The sequence below is a fragment of the Nanorana parkeri genome, unplaced genomic scaffold (genome assembly GCF_000935625.1).
Source record: "Nanorana parkeri isolate BGI_ZX_2015 unplaced genomic scaffold, ASM93562v1 scaffold50, whole genome shotgun sequence".
In the NCBI taxonomy this organism is placed as follows: Eukaryota; Metazoa; Chordata; class Amphibia; order Anura; family Dicroglossidae; genus Nanorana; species Nanorana parkeri.
The window spans coordinates 116,940-131,144 of NW_017306318.1; positions in this window are offsets into that span (position 1 = coordinate 116,940).

The following is a 14,205-nucleotide window of genomic DNA, read 5'->3' on the forward strand; positions in this document are numbered from 1 at the left end:
TACAAATTTGCGGAGGAGGGCTTTATGGGGTGGGGGGGGGGGGCTCTAGGGAGGTACTATAAAGGGAATCTTATCCTTTACAATCGGAGACTCATGTAAAAGCTTGTTGAATCAGTCTGTACTGGATTACATAAAACTAAGAACTACTAAGTGGACATTCTATATTTAGCAATAGCATTGTCTCCTGAACAGTATTAGTAGTTTACTGCATCGTTTTCCTTGTTGCCTTGAGATGCAAAATAAAAAAAGGTTAAAATTGTAGTAGTACACATAGCTTGTCTACATAGATTAATCCTCTGCATATGGAAACATTAAGATAAACTACTTGGGCTGCAAGGGAGTGCAGAGGGGGGTTCCACAGTTCAAATTCCCCCACTTACTACATTTGACAATTTTTAAAATGTATTTTAAATCTTTAGCAAGAACATAGAAAAGTGATCAGATGAGAGCTTCATATTATTCTGCCTTTGATCTGACAGTCTGTGATCACAGCTCCCTCGTCCCCACAAACTTTGCCATTCTAACCTTCACCGCGATCAGCCTCTGAGATAGAACCCAAGCTGTCCTCGTTATGACACATGCCGAGGTGCTGTGAAATTTTCTCAAAAGCCTCCCAACACAAAGCGATGGGGTTTTACTAAGCCGCTGAAGATTTAATCCCAAGCCATTCTGTTGGCTGGGGAATGAAATGCTGGGAATATTGTGCCTGCAATATTTCATCTCGAACAAAGCTCTCTCCGTGATTAGAGACCTCACTTCCCGATGAGTGTGGCCAGTGCGAGCTTAATGCTGAGTACACATTTTCTCCGCCATGGCTTGTTAACCTCGCTGCTCTGTGTTTATATTGCTTCACAAAAGCCCAAGTGATGGGTAGCCAGCTTGGCAGCACAGAATAAGAGCTGTGTGTGGCTTTGGATGATGATGATGACATAGGGAAGTTGAAGAGATCTTTTTCTGGGAAATCAGCAGCCTAATTCTGCTTATTTATTAGCTTTTCATTGTTACAGGTTACTGCTAGCTATTTAAACAGGATATGTAGAACAAATTAGCAGGGGATTTCACCTGCTTGTTAAAAAAAAATGTCAGAAAACTTTCACTGTGTACTTGAATTACATATTGTGTGAGTTAAATCAGAAAATCACTCATCCTCATAGTTCGAGCTGACGTGCGACAATGAAACTGTCACACGTTGGCATTATTGATCAGGAAGTGAGCGAACAAATACCATCACTCGCTCACTTTCCAATCATCTCCCTGCACAGAGCGGTGACTGGCAGTCACCGCTCCCCGCAGGGATTCCCTCCTCCCCTTTCCGATTCTCCAGCGCTGAGTGGAGGAATGGATGGGAAGGGGGCAGGCACAGCTAGCTCTGCCTTTAGATAGGCAGAGCCAGTTGTCATTCACGCAGCTGAGTGGATCTTAAAGGCATTGTCGGGATCCGTCCCGCCTGCGGTTGTCTCAGTATACCGCAAGCTTTAGCTCACAATATATTGAGCTTTGGGTCATGGGAGGATGCAAGTATATGTCCTCCCGTGACCCTAAAGAGAACTATGGGGAAAAACACTTACCCCATAGTTCTCTTTTAAATACCAGAGACCCATAGGACACTGTTATGTTTAACTTTGACAGTGTTCGCTGAACAACAGAAATCATTTACTCATCTCTCTGCTGTTTAGAAGGGGCTTAACCACACAATGAGCCATTGCAATCTCTTAAACCCCTCCAGGACCTTTGACAGCATATCAGCGTATATATAGCATCTTTAATTCTCCTGTATGGCTAGTCAATGGCCTATGTCTTTTTTACTCTAAAATGCTGTTACATGCACATAGGCGTGACTGCACCCTAAGGGAAGGAGGCAGGTAGTGAGCACAGCATCATGACTAAAGATGTAATTTTGTAACCCTGGAAAGTGAAAATATTAACAGTGATCTAGAATAAAAATGCAGCCTGCAAATTCTGAAAAGTCCTAATTTCTATTCTGCAAACATAATTTGACTTACTAAGTAAGGAAACCAGGACCAGGACATCACCCCCAGAGGTTGCACCCATGATATAAGTCAGCAGTGACAGTGCCTGGATTTCTATCCTCACAGATTCCCTTTAAGTAGCTCTAGTTACACAGGGATGGCCAAACTGCGGCCCTCCAGCTGTGGTGGAACTACGAATCCCATGAGGCTTTGCAAGATTCTCACAGCCACAGACATGGCTCCCGGAGAGAGATGCTTCATGGGATTTGTTGTTTCACCACAGCTGGAGGGCCGGAGTTTGGACATCCCTGCTCTAGTATGAATGGGGGAGGTAAAGTAAAGCAGCAGAAGAATCATAAGAACGAAGGTGGATTACAGCAGCACCCACTGAATTTCAAAGGCATATCCGGAAAAGCGGTCTAATGAATCTACATACTACAAATGCGCCGATTATTAGCTAGAATTGAGTCGTGACCTTGTTAATTAAGAAGAAAGAATATATCAAGTTCTATTCCTCATGACACATGGAAGGTGTCTTTATTCCTTCAGTCCCTGATTACTGATGATAGCGTCCCTAGATTGTGTGCGGAAGGTTAATTAGCTGCTCTGACCTGGGGAGCCTCACAAAAGGATTCCTGTTGGCTTGATAATTGCAGCGCCAAACATAATTCTGCACGGATAGAAAGTACGCAACATTCTATTCTCCTGCATTATACAGCAAACGCTACTTTTGTTCTTTAAACAGCAACAAGCGATTTTGAATTCTTTCATTGAGCGCAGTGTCAAAAGGTGACTAGTGCTCCTATGGGATTCATATATGGTATGCGTTAATAGAATGTTATTGTTTTAACATCTTCTCAATACATAGAACTCCTTACATGAGATACAGATTGTTCTAGGCTTTCAAAAAACAAAGCTTGCTGCCTGCTAAGCCTACAATGTGAGTTTCAGCTAACTATTCAAACAGCTGACTTTTCAATGAGAATACATATTGTGTTTCTCAGTAAAGTTTTCAACATATGGTGCAGAAACATGAAATTATTATTATTATCTGTTATTAAATTTAGTGCATCACATTCCATGATAATTTACTGAGCGGTATACAGTAGATGTACATACACAATACAGAATAGGGAACAAGAGAAGTCCTTCCTCATTGCAGCCTACAATCTGAAGCATATGACGAATGATATATAAAATTATATAGGTATACGGATGCAGAAACTTATTATTATTATAAAGCAACCAGAAAGCAAACGGAAAGAGAAAAACTGAAAAGGGGAGTTAAACTGAATGAAAGCTAATACTGGCCAAACATAGACATAATTAATTTCAGATTTTATTTATTAGATCAACAATATGTGATGTGGCCACAGCTATACAGAACATGCCAAAACTATCCATTCAACTTAGGTAGTTGTTTGTACACTGCTGTGTATACATGACTGTATATACACACATACACACACACACACTGTATATATGAAATGTCTTGTTGACCAAAAGATTCTCAATTCTGCTCAGCCAGTCTACAATGTCCGGGCACCCATGTATGACAGCATAGCTAGACTGGTGACCTGACTTTTCTGTACTGCAGTTAAAGAGGAACGCCAGAATTCGTAAAAAATTAACCCTTGCAGTGGGGCTACCCCACACTGCATGGGTTAACTGCTCCTTTTTGTCTAGTGGCTGGAATAAAGATATACTTAGCTGATCCTCGGTCCTGCAGTGGCCAATGTTCACTTCTCTCCCCCTCTGCAGCCTCCTCTCCCCTGGGCTCTGGCTGTGAAATGTCCCTCGGCGTCCTCACATCTAATGCACTTGCATTAGAGGTGATGATGTTATGGGTCCTTAGACCACCGGAGCCCAGGGGAGAGGAGACTGCAAGGACTGGTCTAGCAGCAAAGCATGAAAGAGAATCGGGCGAGTATATCTCTTTATTTTAGCCCCTAGACCAAAACGAGCAGTTAGCCCTTGAACTGCAAGTGTTACATAACTGCAGTTCTGCCAGAGACAGGGCTGGAATGTGTGCCAGAGCTAAGGAAATCTCAGACTTAGATGGGCAGAGTTACAAATCGTTTGGCAGAACTCTCTCTCTCTCTCCCTCTATATATATCTATATCTATATAGATATATATAAATCTCATGTACAGTATGTTGCCGTTTGCCTGGAGTTCAGCTTTAACAGATGCCACAGTCAAATATTTCACTGAAGGTTTATGTTTTCTTTCTGGAACCAAACTGGTCACAAGACTAGTCTTCAGGGGGATACCGCTGCTGAACGCTCATGGCCACCTCTGGATTCTTTCACTTAATACCTTGCAAAAACAGTTTCTTCTGTACTGTCATAATTCTCTCAAGCCTGCTATCCAGGTCAAAAGTTCTAAAACGAAATCATACTCAAACAAAAATATTTCCTTTGTAATAATCTGGTGGGTACTTCCAACTGTGCGTAAACAGCTAAGAGACATCAAATCGATGGTAACTGTGATGTCTACTTGAAGAACTGCCCCTTTAACTTAAAAAACCAAGGTGAGTATGTTGCTCAGTGCTCCAAGGGAATCTTATTACTGCTTTCACGCTACCCTCCTCTCTGTTGATATTACGCTGCAGAAATCAAAAGGAGATTAGGTCTTCCAAGGTCTTCTCCGAATCCTCTTTATTAAACCTGGTACTTTATTTCCCTTTAGACTGAGCCTCTGTACGGTGTGATGTATGCTGCAGGATAATGGGCAGTGTTGCATTCAAACGCCGTTCTTGGCTGAAGCTTCAACGTATGATATAAAACAATCGGTTCCAGTCGGGGTTAGTCAACGTGATGCTTGTGGATTCCGGTCTCGCTCCGTTATTGTTTTTTTCTTTGATCATCATTTTATAACAGACACCTCTGTTACACCTCTGTTGTTATCATGGGAGCCAACTTTTTATTGCAGTGTGCCATGCTCGAAACAAAACAATTGGTTTAACATGACTTAAAGTGTACTTTAACTTTTGAGTAAGATTTCTGAAATAAATCTAGCATAACCAAAATACAATCTTCCTGAATAATTGTTTACCTTGTTCTTGGCGAATGCTTCTGCTATATTTCACATGCTGGCCGCTCAAGTCTGCAAAAGTGCCCACTATCAAGAGGAACATTGTCTGCATTAGTTGCTAAGCGTTATTGACATCGAATAATACCCGTATTAAAACCTCAATGCAAACAACTTACATATTATACTACTACAAATTACTTTTAATCCGATTAGAAACGTAAAAACTTGAACTACTACAGTCACACTGTATGCTATTACCCAAGGCAATTTAACCCATGTGTCTGCTGTCTCAAAAATAAAAATACTTTAAAAGGCCATTTTGATTTCAAGGGACGGTCCTAATTTTGAGGATTTGTCCCTGGAACTGATAGAAGCTCACTAAAAACTTAAAAAAAGATTCCAGGCAAAACTGCTAATTTTTGTCTAAATGCTAAAAAAAAAGAAAAAAAAAAAAGAAGTAGAAGGACAGACAGACCCAGAGAGAATTAGCGGAGGGCCCGCATGACTGGGGGAAGGAATAGTCCCTGGAGAAGGGGTTAACATAAAAATGGGAATCGCTTGATCTTACCTAATTTTTTTTGCAGTTGGTGGCAGTTGGAATGGTAGTTTATGGCAGCTTGGCTGGTTAAGTGGTCTTTGGGGGTCTAGAAATGTGAGTTGGTTACAAAGTGGCGGACCATCAGTTGGTATGGTGCGTCCCCTGTTGGTGTCGGTCGTTGTCGGGGGCCTGGCCCCTTGGAATTTGGGAAGCAGTATCTGTCCTCAAACTGGTTGGTGTGCAGCTGGGGACATGGAAGCGGTTTTAGTAGAGGCCTTTTTTTGGCTGATGGGCACCCAAAGACCCCTTCTCAGATCCAACAGTCATCCAGATTATTTGTATGTTAATTTGGGTATTATATTTGGTAACTATTCAATTTTGGCATGTTTAATAAAGGGCTGCTGTGGCCATTTAAATCCATGTCGTTTTTAAGGGACATAATTGACGAATCCATCAGTCAAGTTATACTCACCCAAACTGCTGAGACGGCTCCATGCTTCTCCGGTCTCTGAAGCCTCTCTTCTTCTACACTGCAGCAATGAAATGTTTCCCAGTGTCCTCAGGTCTGTACACGTTTTAGAACGTGATGATTTATGGGAAATTAGACAGCTGCAGAGGAGGGGGAAGATAGGCTGGAAGGATCGGTCTAAGAGCAAGCTGGCTCCGCAGTTAAAGCGAGTAACTTTTTTTTAGCAACTAGACAAAAACGAGCTGTTAACCCTTGCAGTGTGGGTGTAGCCCCTCTGCAAGGGTTAATAAAGGTTGTGCCCAGAGTTCTTTAACATTGCAATTAAAATAGTGACACTTTCAGGAACAATCAAGCCACATCCAGATTCAACCATGAAGGGTGCTTAGCACACCAATTCATTATCACCCCACACATAGATGAGACCTGCACACATATATGAGCTAGGCTGGCCATACACTGTTAGGATCTCAGTAGATCCACAGGATTTGGCTGAAATTCTTATAGTGGGTGGCCCTGGTGGCTCACCAAAGTTGATTACTGCGCTTTTTACCAGAAAACTGTCAACTGAGCAGCTGCAGTCACTGTTTGAGTGTTCTGAAAGCTGCAGGCCTTGGCTGTCAGAATACAAAAATCACAGTGGCAGAATCACCCATCTGCGCTGTGCAGTCTGCGGGCAGATAGAAAAAAAATTATTAGGGGTCTATTCCACCCATCCATATGCTAGGGAAATGCCCGGCAATTCACACAGCATTCCCAACACTAGATGCAGTTTAGTAGCACAGGAATTTTCTATGCTTCTCAGTTCCAAATAGTGGCAGGAATGCCGTGTGAACCTCACTTACCCAGCCTGAGCGGGGCAGAAGATCTAAAAAAAAACAAAAAAAAAACCCTACTGCAGAGATAGCCAAAGCTTAGCGCCATTTCAGCTGTGGTGAAGATACACGTCCCATCATGAATCTGCCTCTGGAAGTCATGTTTGTGCCTGTCAAAGATTTGCAATGCCTTATGGGATTTGTAGTTTCTCCTCAGCTGAAGGGCTAAAGTTTGGAGATACCCCTGCCCTAGTGTATGGCCAGCTTAACTCTTCTCCACTCCTAGTTTCTAAACTGTGCTCTGTGGCATCAAAGAACAAGCAGAAATGGAAATTTGACAATTGCCGTAAATTATAGAGGTCTGCAGTTTGAAGAGAATATTGACATGTCATTATAAATGTCATGGGCAGTGCCCTCATGGGCAGGACCCTCCTTACCATCTCGTCTTGAATTGTATTGTGATTGTAATGTCTTCCTTATATTGTAAAGCGTTGCGCAAACTGTTGGCGCTATATAAATCCTGTATAATAATAATAATAAAAAAGTGGCATATATGCAAATTAGATTAATTTTAACATTTGTTTGCAAATTCTGGAATTTGGCCTGTTTTCAGTTTCTATATATACACTGTATGTATATGCGAGAGCTCAGAGAGAGGGGGAGAGAGACGCAGGCTGCACTGGCTGGGTGCAGACACAGACTGGAGAGCCTTAGAATACCTGTAGAATAAGGTCTGGTAAAAAAAAAAAACTGTTTGATAAAGATTGTGATTGGTTATGTTTCAGTACTGGAAGTTGGAATAGCCACACCAGTTAGCTAGCCTCCTAAGTTGGAGTACCCTATGGTTGGAAAGATACTTTTATGTTTGATTGCAATAAATATGCATTTACTGCCAATTCCTGACTACAGACCAGTCCACATGACTGTCCTACAATATATATATATATTTTATAAAAAATGTATTCATTCATTCATTCATCTCTTCCTTGGCCTTTACCATCAACATATTTGCGCCAATCAGCATACATAAGAAGTTTCTTCAGGTTCACACTTTTCATTAACAGTTTTTTCACAGAAGGATGTACATATTATGTCTCCTGTCTGGTGCTCATTACTAGATGTACAGAGGTTAAACTGTCCACACTGCTTCATTTTCACCTCTGCAGCAGGTTTGACTGTGAGAAACAACAGCACAGAATTGTGTGCAATTTACACTTCATTACACAGGTACAGTAGTAGGTGAGGTTCTAAGTTCCTTCACGCAACATACACCTACATATGTTCTTACCATGCCTTTTTTAATGCATAAATATCTTCCATAGAAACCTGAACTCCAGGCAAATATAGAATGCACACATAAATCTGTTATTTTTTAATACATGAATAAATGTATTTTTTATTTCAAGCAGTCTGAGTACCTGGTATCAACATCTTGCAGTCCCTGTACAGCAGGGCTAGAGTGGGAGAAGAAGTGTACTGACAAGAAGCATGCTGATAGGAGAATGACAGAGATGAGCTCTCCATGTGCTCGCTGTGCTGCTTTTCTTTCAGGATGACCTGGACTCGGAGGAACAGGGTTAAAAAACTACTGAAGGCAGAGCGTTTTTTACCTTAATTAATTCTTAGCATTAAAAGGAGATCTATGAGGGGAGTGATTTACACTCACTTTCATAGTAAGAGCCGACGTGTGCCAATAAAACTGTCACACGTCGGCTCTATTGATCGCAAAGTGAGCAAACACGCAACGTCGCTCGCTCACTTCCTAATCATCTCCCTGCAGAGAGCGGTGACTGTCAGTCAACGCTCCCCGCAGGGATTGCCCCTCTTCCCTTCTCCGATCCTTAAGCGTTGAATGGAGGAACGAACGGGAGAGGAGCGGGCTCTGCCTGTAGATAGGCAGAGCCCGCTGTCAATCAGCCAGCTGGGCGGATCTCCACAGTATTGTCGGGATACATCCCGACTGCGGCATCTCAGTATATAGCTGGCAAACCTCTTTTACTCCAGACGCAAAGAGTGTCCCCTTGTCAAAGGGAAAAATTTGGCACCAAGCTCACTATATGGACCATTTATGTATTTATACATCGTGATCGTGTCCCCCCTCAATCGCCTCTTCTCCAGGGAGAACAAATTCAGGTCAGCTGATCTTTCCTCATAGCGGAGCTTCTCCATGCCTCTTATGAGTTTAGTCACCCTTCGCTGCACTTTCTCCACTTCCACAACATCCTTTTTGTGAATTGGTGCCCACAACTGAACTGCATATTCCAGATGAGGTCTCACTAATGCTTTGTACAGGGGCAGGATGATGTCTCTATCTCTGGAGTCTAGACCCCTTTTAATACAAGAAAGTATTTTGCTATAGACGTCTTTTGATAGAAAACAGGAATCCAATTCATTTTATGGAATACAAGGAAGAATCTCATTCATTTTTAAAAGTAAACACATTAGTTTCTGTAGAAACCCCTTGGGTTTAGGGTCATAGATATAAACACTGCCATATTGATCAAGCCTCCCAGTATAAGTACTTGTTTTTATCTCAAGTTAAGTGCAATGCATTATGTGTACGTTTCTGCGGCCTGAAAGTGTGGGTGCTTCTTTTTTATTTATTTTTTTGAGAGTCATCAGCATTTAATATTCTCCTTGTAATCATTTCCTGCTTCTTTCCTTGAAAAAGGCATAAATTAAACTGAAGAAAATCACATCAGAGCTGATTTATCCATTTCACAAACATATCTTACAGTAGAATGCACATTAATAAGAAGTGACATAATTCACTGTTTAATCTTAGTCTACAGGGCTTGCAAACATCTCTATAGCTGCCAAGGAAAATGTGTATGAAGATATTAAAAAGCACAACGCACACACACATATTATATTTACTTATATAGGTTTCAATACATAATTAAAAGACAGATCCAGAAACGCTGCAGCTAATCAAATCAGAGGACACTGGTTCTGCCCAGTTTTTCCTATTTCAATGTTTTTATTGTTTTACAAGAAGAAAGAAATTCCACATCCAAAAAAACTGAAAATAAAATATACAAATACGTACTTACACTATACACTATATCATGTAGAACAAAATCCAGTATGCCGGGATCCATAAACAACTTGAAAATAGAGCTATAGCCCAGGAAAGCTTATAATGGTACAGAGATGACAATAAATTAGTATGCAACTATCAGACAAGAGAAAAAAAAAGGGGCTTCAGTGTCCCCCCCTATTTGGGGTGTAGACGATGTATTGCATAACTGCAAAGTGGAAAGGCCCCAATGGGGTCGTAGGCAAAATAAAGAGGACACAATAAGTGAAAAAAGACAAGTACAGAAAAGAGAAGACAACAGAGAAGAAAACAGAGAAGAAAACAGAGAAGAAAACAGAGAAGAAAACAAAGTATTTGATGGAAGGGAAGGGCTGTGGGTTGGCAGATGCAAGGTACAGATTAATGAAAATATCTTTAGGGGCGAGCAGGCCTGCCACCAGCCTAGGAAGGGAGGGGAGGGGGAAAGCGTATCCACACTACTGAGGGATCATAGCCATGGTAGGCTATCTACACTCATCTCTGGGTGAACATGCCTTGTCCAGGGCCCCCAAATTCCCAGGAAGCTTTTGTGTTAGTCTTCCAGAATACTTGGTAAATGCTTGTTAATCATAAGGTTTTCTACCTGTTATTTAATGGCCTATCTCCGCCAGTTCTTAACAATTAACAATTGTGCTGCAAGGAAGATTTGGTGAGTACGAGTCTGCTGGTATCTAGTCAGACCTTCTATAATGTTATGCAAAAGGGCCAACCACGGGTTCCTTGGACCAGAAACTCACAACAGACATGCCCACCAAGTATGCAACATGTGGCCCTTAGAGGAGCACCCCCAAAAACACTTATCTGAATAACTAGAGTTCATATGAGCGACTCAAACAGGAGCCATATAACATTTCATTATTACTTCATAGGCTACCGGTACTTCCATATTAGTAACATTCATAGAACATTTGCCCAATGAGCCCCTGATCACGTCCCAGTCCTCTCCCCACTTTTTTTTTTTTTCAAATGGTTTTTATTGAGATTTACAATACAAACAGTCATAAACACGCTATAGTACCAACTGATGCCTGTTGTGACCAGGTCATACACATACCACAAAACATAGTGCATTAGAAGTATCACATTAGTGGAGGAGCCTACTGTCCATCCCTTGGGTACTGCCCTTATTCAATACCCATCAGCTATCTTACAATTTCACCCGATGTGCTATGTAAATGGGGCCCTGAACAGTTTTGCCCAGTTGGGTTCAGATGATATCTTATGAAGATCGCAGATGGCATTGTGTCGGCTGATAAATACACAGTTCACTGATCCATAGAACCGGAGCAGGCAAGTAAATCGGGACTCTAGTATGGTAGATGTGTGATACTAGCATCCATGGGACATACAGGACATGGGGGGACTCCGGACAACATAAGGACACTAGGACATTGAAGGAACACACAGGAGGAGGAAGAAAGAGGGAAAGGGGTAAGGTTCCAGACCGTGACACTAAGTGGAGGAAGCACTCTGTATAAGGTTACAGCTATAACCTCACATGTGGCATAGACGACGGGAGGTGGGTGAGTCAAAGAATTTGTTTATCCATGGGGACCATATAGCTTCAAATTTGTGCATACTATTTTCAAGCTGCGCCGTACGTTTCTCTTGGGCCATGATCCAGTGAATATGGGTGATCACATGCGAGACATGAAGAGACTTTGTGAGCCAATTTAGTGCAATCTCTATCTTAGCAGATGAGAGAATGTAGAGGAAGAGCTTAAAGGTCTTTCGAGTCCTCCCCCCACTTTTAAGATCAGTTTACCACTTACCTATATAGACGTTGAGAGAGTAGTGAGGTACATTATTCCCCTATACATATAAAATGGAAATCAATTTAGGGCCATGCTGGTTATGATAACAAATATGTTCAAAGCAGATTAAAGGAGTAGACAGATCTATAATCTAGGAGGAAACCCAGTGCTCAATTTGCATGAGCCTAAAAAGCTTAGCAGTGGGAGACAAATGTAATCCCAGGTGACAATAAAAAGGAGAAGAAGAAAGAAATTGATTAACAAAAAGATATTCCACACTTGTCAACCAGTCAAATGCCCTCGATTCCAGATATCCGGGTTGGAACAGGAGCTGGTGCAGCAAAAGAGGAGCATAGGGAAACACAAGGAAATTTACGTTCATCCCTAGGTTATGCTTTAGAAGTGGGCTTTAGTCCTATAGGTATGTTCTAAGGTTGGAGCCAAGGGAACGCCCAGGGGGTTACTGGGGAACAATCCAGGACCTCCAACAGAGTCCAAAGAGGGATATTAAAATTGAGAGCAATTAAGCAAAGTAGATGCGAAACTTGATAACAGTGCACAACATTAGGTAGGCCTATGCGTCCCCCTTCTATGTCTACACAGTGAGGTACCCGGGGCTTTGTAGAACAAAAGTATTAATACTTCTGTGCAGGGAGGAAGCTCAACTTCCTAGAAAGCAGTGCTCCAGGCTTGTTTAACCTAGAGTACATCTTCTGCCTAGCCCATGCGAGGGTCTTTTCAGCCATGTGATCCAGTAAGAGATTCAATGCAGCTCTTACTGCATTTGTTTGGGCCAATGTGGATTCTGACCAGTGTTTTGATCATTTCAAAGCTTGTAGCCAATATTCCTCATGACCCTAATGTCCATATTTGGACTCACAGGCCTTTTCAGAGACTTCTGGCCTGCCTTCTTACTAACAGTTCTTTATCTGAATGTAATTTATAACTATAACTGACTGACGTTTAATTTGCTAAAACAAAACTGCCATTTTTGTTAATAAAACCACATTTTTAGAGGATAATAATGTGTCATTTTCTGCAGCCTCTTTGCAGTTATTTCCTGTCTTAATGCACTCCAGTGATGGCACTCCAGTGATGGCTGCATGGCATTTCTCAAAGCAGCTTTTCCTGATGACGACCAGTGAACAGTACACCATGCCTGCATAAGGTGTATTGCAATTACCAAAGTCTCCATCAGAAGCTTAAGTGACAGAGTGACAACAGAGGAGCACTACTGAAGGACAACAACAGAGCATTGCTACCCCATATCAGTAGGCCCTGAACAATGACATTCAAGGCAGCATCCCAAAAGATACAGACTAAAAATACTGCTAATGACTTGAAATAACAGGTTTATGAAAATAGGATTATCAATTGGCACATAAGATACTAGTTTTTACGCGGTATTTAGTTTAATTTTTTTATAATTTGAAGAGGAAATTGCTGTTTACATTTCATACAATTTTAAAAGAGAACTGCAGTTACAATACAATTAGCCTGGGTTCTGGTCTCTCCACCCCTAGCATGTCTTTGCAAAAAGCAGAGGCCGGGTCTACAATGTGTTGGTTCATAGAGAAAAATCGAAACCATTCAAAATGCTCAGCCTCCCTGTATTCAAAACCTTTGCTAGGGGAAGTGGTAGGCAAGGGGACCTGAGTTGCTTACTGGTTACCAAGTCCATTGATGATGCAGCCTGGCAGTTTCTAAATTAGGATTTATGCTATGTGAGGTATCTAAAGACTTCACAAGCTGAAATAGTGAACATGTTTTTCATATCTGAAGTTAGCCTTACAGTACATATTTTTTTAAATCAATGAATATCTGGGTTAAACAGTGATCTCTTCTAAAATGCTTAGGTCTCCTATGAGCAGATATTTGCATTTTTTAAATATATATATATTTGTAAATGCAAATTTGTTTAGCAGTCAAGGTTTTTTGCATTGTGTTTAAGCACATTTATTCATGTTTATGCAAGCAAAAACCTGAAACCATATTTCAAAAGCAGGAACATGCAGTACAGACTTCTTAGAAAACACCAGTACAAAAGCAAGGCCTTAAAAGTATGGAATGAAAAAAAAAAATCAAGGACAGCACGATTGAAAACATTATTATAATACCAAGCATTTGTATTTGATTAAAAGCTGGAGTAAATGTCTCTGTATTGGAAGCCGTACTTAGGTTGAGAGGCCATGTAAACTATATGATCGAAATTTCTTTATGAAATTTACCGTTTTTTGGGATATACATAAGAATTGATCTCTATTAACCAATTCGAAGTTTGCAGAGTTCAGGCTAGGTAATCAAAAGGTACACTTCATTGATACAAGACTAGTTTGCATTGAAACAGAGCCAGGTGACACAACTCTTACTCCCAGCTTGCCTACGTTTTGTACTAGGCCGTACAGGCGTGGATATAAGAAACCACAGGGGAGTGTCCTATGATGTACTCAAAAAATCGAATTGTACAGATGAGACAAAAATTCTCTATTCATCGTACGTCACGGGGCACACAAAGTTTATTTTTCCACAGGCAGGATGTCCAAAAGCA